This window comes from Lactuca sativa, chromosome 3 (assembly GCF_002870075.4).
Source record: "Lactuca sativa cultivar Salinas chromosome 3, Lsat_Salinas_v11, whole genome shotgun sequence".
Taxonomy (NCBI): domain Eukaryota; kingdom Viridiplantae; phylum Streptophyta; class Magnoliopsida; order Asterales; family Asteraceae; genus Lactuca; species Lactuca sativa.
In genome coordinates this window covers 93,432,329-93,440,907 of record NC_056625.2, presented here as the reverse complement: position 1 = coordinate 93,440,907, position 8,579 = coordinate 93,432,329, and positions in this window count along the sequence as shown.

Genomic DNA, 8,579 nt, shown 5'->3' with positions numbered 1-8,579 from the left:
TGAATTTCTTTAAAACGGTATGTGGGGTCAGAAACCTTCACGTTCCACAAGAATTTTAAAATCAACTCAAAATGAATTCTAGGTTTTATAATTTGTGACACCATTATCCTTTGCCTCACACCTATCGTCTTTCTCAATCCTTTTAGTTCTTTATCGAAGCTTAATCAAACCACCATCTACATCTTGCTCTCGACTCCTATAAATTTAACCTTTCACTTCCTAACAATCTTTGTGTCAGTCTCCTCCCTTATTAGTTGACTGCAATAGACCGACCACCACTATTTATTGACAATCATTTCGACCGCTCTCACCCTGGATTGTTTGTTTATGAAATTAAACTTCTCGAATTACGCATCGACACAGTTACATACCTACACACAAAGAAAACAGTATATAAAGATACACAAAATAAATTTAAAGCAAATTGACCAATATGCTCCTACACTGTTTCTTTATGAGATTAAAATTACTCGAATTTTCTATAAACACAGTTACATACATACACATAAAAAACAGAAGCAAATTGATGAATATGTCCCTGTATATAATATTTTTCCATCCACTTACCTGAGTGATGCTTGACTTAACCATGCATAAAGTTTATACAATGATTAAAGTTTTATGTAAAAAAACAGTTAGAAGTTGAATCACATAGTAAGATGTCAAAAGTGGAATGATAACTCTTTATTTTCTCAGAAAATGCAGAAAACCCATATAATATCTTGCTTGTTAATTACACAATTTTGTTTTTGCTTGTGTGATGAGTTCTATACTAATTCAGGTCAAGTTCTGAATTATTAGAGGACATAATATACAAGTGTTTAATGGAAAAACTTTACTATTCTTCTTCAGACCAAGACCACTAGGACCAATACCACGAGGAGGTTTCTTTTCATATCTTCCTTGAAAGCACTTGTGTCTATTTCCCTTTTCACATACACACAAAATCTCAAAAGTAATAAATAAATGTGTTTGGTTGGAATCAAAACCGAATGCTCAAATCCAAATAATATTAGTGAAAAAAAAGAAACTTTTAACTTTTGTATGCTTTTTAAATTTTTTTATAGTGTCGCAAATAAACGAATATGCCCCTACAAATAGACGAAAAGCTAAATCCTTTATTTATCATCAATCCAAAGAATCTCACATAAGAATGTATTACATGTAACATAAGTAGGGGCATATTTTTGTTATAAATACGTACTCAAACAACACAAAAATGCTCATATTTTCAGCTGTGAAGGCTTTGTCTCATTGTCTGTGCTGAGTATTTCAAAGGAAGAATATACCTCTGCATTGTTTCTTTCTAAGCCTTGCTCGAATTACACATTAACAACCAATAAACTCTTCTTGCTACTAGTTCAATAAACTATTCGATGCTACCGTCATCAGTGAAGGCACAATGTAAGTATAAGTGTATAATGAATCAATTATAAGTGTATCAATGATAAATATTATTCACATGTAGGAAAAAAAATTAATATAATTAAGGTATTATTTTTGTTATAAAGAGATACTCAAACAACACAAAATCACTTATATTCTCAGTTGTGTAAGGTGATATTTCTGTTATAAAGACATATTCAAAGGACGAATATGCCCATGCAATATTTCTTTATAAACCTTACTTGAATTACACATTGACATCCAATAAAATATTCCTGCTACCGGTTCCATATCGTTCGGCCAAACCATTATCAGTGAATCAACATGAAGTTGTGTAGGTGAGAGTATGACAGATCATGAGCAATAGAGAGTAGATGATACAATCAATTAAAAACACACACAAAATAAAATAAAGACAATACATATTCGATGCTACAATTATATGTGAAGGCATAGTGTTGAATCCGAAAAAACAATACACACAGTCAGTTAAACATAATCAAAACCAATAAAATGAAGACAAAAGAAAATTTAGATTGTTAATCTCACCAGATTTTTATTCTGACATGTTTTTTAAAGGTGCAAAATTCAATTGGTGATGATGATGTTCATCCTCGTCTAGTCCATTTGGAAGTCCTCCTAGGCCCACTACTTCCAACTGAAAAAAAAAACATTTATAATGTATGAATAATTAAATATGCAACAATTTAATCAAATGTCACATTGTTTTTATAAACAAATAATTTGCACTCACCTTGAAATATTATGAGCAGACTGGGCATTCATGTGTTTCTTCTTTCTTTAGCAAAAACCAACAACATCATGCTCATCCTCTTTAACATAAAAATTACATAAAATGAGATATTATATGATAATGATACGACTAAAGTCTCCAAAACTACAGAAAAATAAGACTCACCCCCTTCTACACCAGGGCAACCAACAATTCTTTGGTCATAATAAGATTTCACAATAGCAGGAGCTTCCTACAGCCAAACACAAAACTAAACATGAGATCAAAGCTTCACCAAAACTTCTGATTAGTGGCTTTCATGATTGATTTATACATGTTAGGGTTATGAATTATGATATGTTTGTTATATAATGTAATCAGTAACTTAAGTTTAAGGTTAAGAACCACCTAATGGGAAATATAAAACAAACAGGGCCCACATACACAAGTTTCATAACATATTTATAAATTTACAAACCTTGGTATTCTGCATAACACGAAGTTGTAGATACATCTCTAATTTTATTTTATGGTTCTTTTGAAAGTTATAATGCTTTTTCCATTTTTTCTTTCTTTCCCACGATGTAAATACATCTCTAATTTCCAAATCTGCTGATCAATATAAACAATGGAGAAGCCCCAGATTGAATTTTGGAGTCAAATCCATAAATTCTCAAAAATTCAATTAGAAAAATTATACAAAATTATATGCTGCATTGCAACTAAGGTTATGGAGATTGTAGAGTCTATGAAGTAGAGAAGCCCCAAATTAGAATTTGGAGTCAAGTTGATGGGCTCTCCCAATCACAATCAAAAAATACAATCAAAATCGTTTGCTAAAAGTGCAATAATGTTAAGTCGACTGCAGAGTGTAGACATGTTACCAAAACACAACCAAATTCTTGTTAAATTTAAGTGCAAAACTTTCAATGATTAGTTCTCCTACAGAAATTGATAAAGCATTATTATGGTTTAGGAATCTGATCATTGTATATAGAAAGAATGCAATAGATCAAGTAGTATACTTACTCGGTTCTTTTGTTGTGAACAATGCATAATTATTCATGGGAGAGAACTGCACGCCATTCCTCCTCTGATTTCACAACAGAACCCATTGAAATCTAATTCAGAACCGTGAAACCCTAGTTTTAGTGATATTTGGGGACATCAGTGAAGGAAGAGCAATAGCTAAAAAGAGTAAAAACCACGATTTTGTAGTAGAGAAAGAGAAAGAGGGAGAGTCTGATTAATCTTAAGTAGCTATGTCCGATTGTTGCATATGAAACGGTGAAATCTTTAAATGGTTTAAAATCTTGGCAACATTCGTATTGTACGTTATCTTTGATTTTGGGAGAAAATTTGATGGAGGAATAGAAGGTTTATTTTAAATTTGAATAGGCATCTGGTTTCCAAAATCAAGAAGACGATTTTGGAGCCAATGGAGGCGCGATTAGGGGAAACGTGATTTGACTAACGTATTTGCTGAGAATAAAGTGTGGAAGGGAAATATAGGGAATTCAGTTAGATGATATGAGCGGGAAAAATCGATTGGGGGGGGGGGGGGGGGTCTAAGGGATTGCCACGTGGCAGAAATGCTCTTATTTATTAGATTACGAGATTTTCTATATTTTAGTTTATATTAATTAATTAGTCTATTTTAATTTAAGTAAAAAATACCTTCTTAAACCTGAAACCCGCACCCACCCTTACATTTTCTACTAGCTCCCACCCCCATTAGCTTCATATCCCCTCGTCTCACCCCTTTATCGTAATCAATCCCGAAAAATATATAAAAAATACGGATTAAAGAAGACTTCAGATAATACAAAACAATTGGTTATAAAAAGAGTAAATTACACGAATGGTCCCTATGGTTTAGGGTGTGACATCCCCAAAATCTCGGCCAGAAAAGACCGATTTTCATTTATGCTTTTAAATATTTTCAGAGTAAATCCTTTTGATTTGAAAGAGTTGCGGAATTTGTTCCCAAAAACAAAACATGATAAAACTTTGTTTACCGAAGCATTTCATAAAAGAAATGTATTTTCATTATAATCAAAACTCGGGGTGTCATGTTCCGATACAGACCAATAAGCATAAACGAATACATTACAAGTCATATAACAAATATAAACATATGCAGACTTGTAAACAAAACAACTTGATGGTTCATCCATCTCATGCCCTTCCGCCACTACCTGTAATACAATTTAAAACTGAGTGGGTCAGGCTTGGGAGCCTGGTGAGCATATAGGGTTTTCAACCCACAATAAATATCATATTTAATTTTCACCAACCAACAATAACCCAATTACCCATTCCCGTTATTCTCACTTTAATGTCCCTAAAACAACTAACATAAGGGACCTAGTATAAGAATATTTCATCGGGGCGACAACACATGCTTCGGGGGTACCTCAGCAATATAAGTCAAATAAGGCAACCATGAGGGGGATGGAGTACAGCGAATGAACACCCAAGTTCGTTAACACCTACAGGTGGCGAACCTGCTAATGTTTCCACAAGACTGTCTAGAATAGCCAGTGGTCGTCATCTAAACTCCGCTAGATGACTCAATCAAACAACAACGAGGCCTCTCATCTGTTTATTACACACCAACCGTCTACCCATGTTCTACCCAACACATTAGTAGATAAAAATATACATTTGTATACATAGTTTAAAGAAAACCTGTATAGCATGCTTTATTCAACACATATATCACAAAACAGATGAGGCACACACACACATAACACATATCTCATAAAGAAATAAGCAGATCTATAAGATAGAAGAGAGTGAATACACATTCACACATAACACAACCAAATATATACACATAGCACGTATTTTTATATAAAATACTTTGTATTATTGTATTAGAAGAAAATAACTACACACTCACTTGATCAGAAGATGATCGGACAGCACTACGGCTTATAGAAGTAGTATTCCTCAGTAGATCTGGAAGATCTCCTCGAAAATCGAACTTCTCGCGGGCAGAGCTTCGACTCTGGAACCGCACTTCTCGGGATCTTCGGGATCTCGGGACTTGCTTCGGGCTAGAGTATGATACCGGGACTTCGGGATAGCTTCGGGGGTAAAAATGCAGAGCTTCGATGCGAAAATGAGAGGGAATTGGCAAAAATACCTGGAACCCTCGCATCCTATTTATAGGAGGCTGGAGCCTCAGAGTACGCAGGGCGTACTACGTTACGCGGGGCGTACTGCCCAAAACGTCATTGCTTACGTATCCGAAGTGCTCGAGTGCGAGTGTCGACATCCCTCGGAGTACGTGGGGCGTACTCGAGTACGCGGGGCGTACCTCGGATCAGATCGGTGACTCCTTCAGATAATGCTTCCGAATTTCCAATTAAATTTAAATACAAAATATTAAATAAACTTCGGAAATTCATAACTTCTTCATACGAACTCCGTTTTCGACGTTCTTTATATCCACGCGAAGGTGAGACTACGCTCTACAACTTTCGTTTAGACTCCGTCGGCTAATTTCGAATTTATTTTTATTATTTATTTTTAATAGGCCGCGACAGAAAAACTTCGTTATAAATTCATAACTTCTTCGTTTGACGTCCGTTCTCGCCTAACTTTTTATCGCTTTGATACCAACAACGAGACCTTCGATCCTCGTTTAGATTGCTTCGGCTAACAACCGCTCGATCTCAAATCGAGTAAAACAGGTTGTATACTGCTAAGCCTGAACTTCGATAAATCATAACTTCCTCATACGAAGTCAGATTTGGGCGTTCTATATATATTCGGAAACCTCGTTTTAACTACTACAACATTATTCAAAGATATTAAGTTTATTTTACACTTAAATTTTGACGCTTATTTTTATTCTTATTTATTCAAACCACATAATTAAGCAATTAAGCACAAAACACACAATACTCAAATAATACAATCTTATTATTTCAAAATGGGTTACAAAGGTTAACTTAGACTATTACATTGCTAAAAATGGCAAGCCCGGAAACACAGGCGTTACAATTCTTTCCACCTTAGAATGATTTCGTCCCCGGAATCACACATCGACAAACAAATGCGGATAGCGACTCAGCATGTCACTCTCCGTCTCCCAGGTGAGATTCGGCCCATTCGCGTGTTTCCATCGGACAAGCACTAACCCAACCATTTTGCGTCGCAACTTCTTAGTCTTTCGGTCAACAATTGCCTCTGGTTCTTCAATCAACCTTTTGTTCTCATCAATTCTCAATTCAGAAATTGGAATTATATTGGGAACTTCTCCCGTGAACTTCCTCAAATAACACACATGAAAGGTGTTGTGAATTCCATTCAGTTCTTCAGGTAATTCGAGCTTGTAAGCTTGGTTCCCAACCCTCTGAAGAACTTTAAACGGTCCAATAAACCTTGGACTCAACTTTCCCCTTTTACCAAATCTTATAAGTCCCTTCCACGGCGAGACTTTAAGCAAAACCGAATCTCCAACCTCAAAAGTCATCGGTCTTCGCTTCTTCTCAGCATAGCTCTTTTGACGATCTTGAGATGCTAACATTCTTTCCCTGATTATTTTCAACTTTTCAGCAGTTTGATGAACCATCTCCGGTCCCATAAACTGCTTTTCCCCAGCCTCAAGCCAACAAGACGGCGTACGACACTTCTGTCCATACAAAGCTTGATAAGGTGCCATCTTAATGCTCGAGTGAAAACTATTATTATAGGAAAATTCTACCAACGGTAAATGTTCATCCCAATTACCTAGGAATTCCAAGGTACATGCTCTCAGCATATCTTCAAGTGTTTGTATTGTTCTTTCACTCTGACCATCAGTCTGCGGATGGTAAGCTGTGCTTAAACATAACTTGGTACCCATTTCCTCTTGTAGACTTTTCCAAAACCTTGAGGTGAAACGGCTATCACGATCCGATACAATCGTTAACGGAACACCGTGAAGCCTCACAATTTCCTTCACGTAAGAATTCGCAAGCTTTTCCATAGACCATTTCTCCCTGGCCGCTATGAAATGCGCACTCTTAGTGAATCGATCAACGACCACCCAAATCATGTCGTGACCATTCTTTGTTCTGGGCAGTTTAGTGACAAAATCCATAGCAATGTCTTCCCACTTACCCATAGGCACAGGCAATGGTTCTAAACTCCCGTAAGGTTTCTGATGTTGTGTCTTGACTCTCGCACAAGTCACACACTCGGCCACATACTTTGCAACATCAAGCTTCATCGTCGGCCTCCAGTAGTAGGGTTTCAGGTCCCTATACATTTTAGTGCTACCTGGATGAATTGAGTACATGGTTTTGTGAGCTTCTTCCATCAGAAGATCCCTAATTCCTCCTGACTTAGGTACCCAAATACGATCTTTGAATACCTTCAGTCCATGACCGTTAGTACCAAACACCAACGTTTTACCCAAACGTTCCTCCTTTCAGTCATTTTTCTCAGAAGCTTCCTCTTGAGCTTTCTTTATACTTTCCACAATAGTCGAGACAACTTCAATTCTCAACGCTCTTGGCCTCTTCCTTTCAAGATTGACTTTCCGACTGAGAGCATCAGCAACAACATTAGCTTTACCGGGGTGGTAAAGTATCTCGCAGTCGTAGTCTTTAAGTAATTCTAGCCAGCGTCGTTGCCTCATATTCAATTCTTTCTGATTAAAGAGATATTGGAGACTCTTATGATCAGTGAAAAGTTTGCACTTCGTGCCATAGAGGTAATGCCTCCATATTTTTAGAGCGAAAACTACCGCTGCCAACTCCAAATCATGAGTCGGGTAATTCTTTTCATGCTCTTTCAGCTGTCGAGACGCATATGCTATCACCTTTTCTCTTTGGGTCAAAACACAACCCAATCCAACCCCAGACGCATCGCTATAAACAGCGAAGTCTTCAACTCCATCGGGTAAAGAAAGTATCGGTGCCTCACATAGCTTCTTCTTTAACTTCTCGAATGCTTCTCTATGCTTATCACTCCAAGCATAAGTAGCTCCTTTGTGGGTCAAAGCTGTCAATGGGCTAACGATCGAAGAAAAGCCTTGGATAAACCTTCGGTAATATCCGGCTAATCCTAAAAAGCTTCGAATCTCCGTGGGACTTTTCGGTTGTTCCCACTTCGTCACAGCCTCGATCTTCGCTGGATCAACCATTATCCCTTCTTGGTTGACCACGTGACCCAAGAATTGGACCTCACGAATCCAAAAATCACATTTGGAGAACTTTGCATAAAGCTTCTCCTCCTTCAAAACTTCAAACACTTCTCGCAAGTGTCTGCCATGCTCCTCCTGGCTTTTCGAGTAGATCAGAATGTCGTCTATGAAAACTATCACGGATTTATCAAGGAAAGGATTACAAACCCTATTCATCAAATCCATGAATGCTGCTGGAGCATTGGTTAGTCCAAACGACATAACCAAGAACTCGTAGTGTCCATGTCTAGTTCTGAATGCAGTCTTCTCGATATCTTG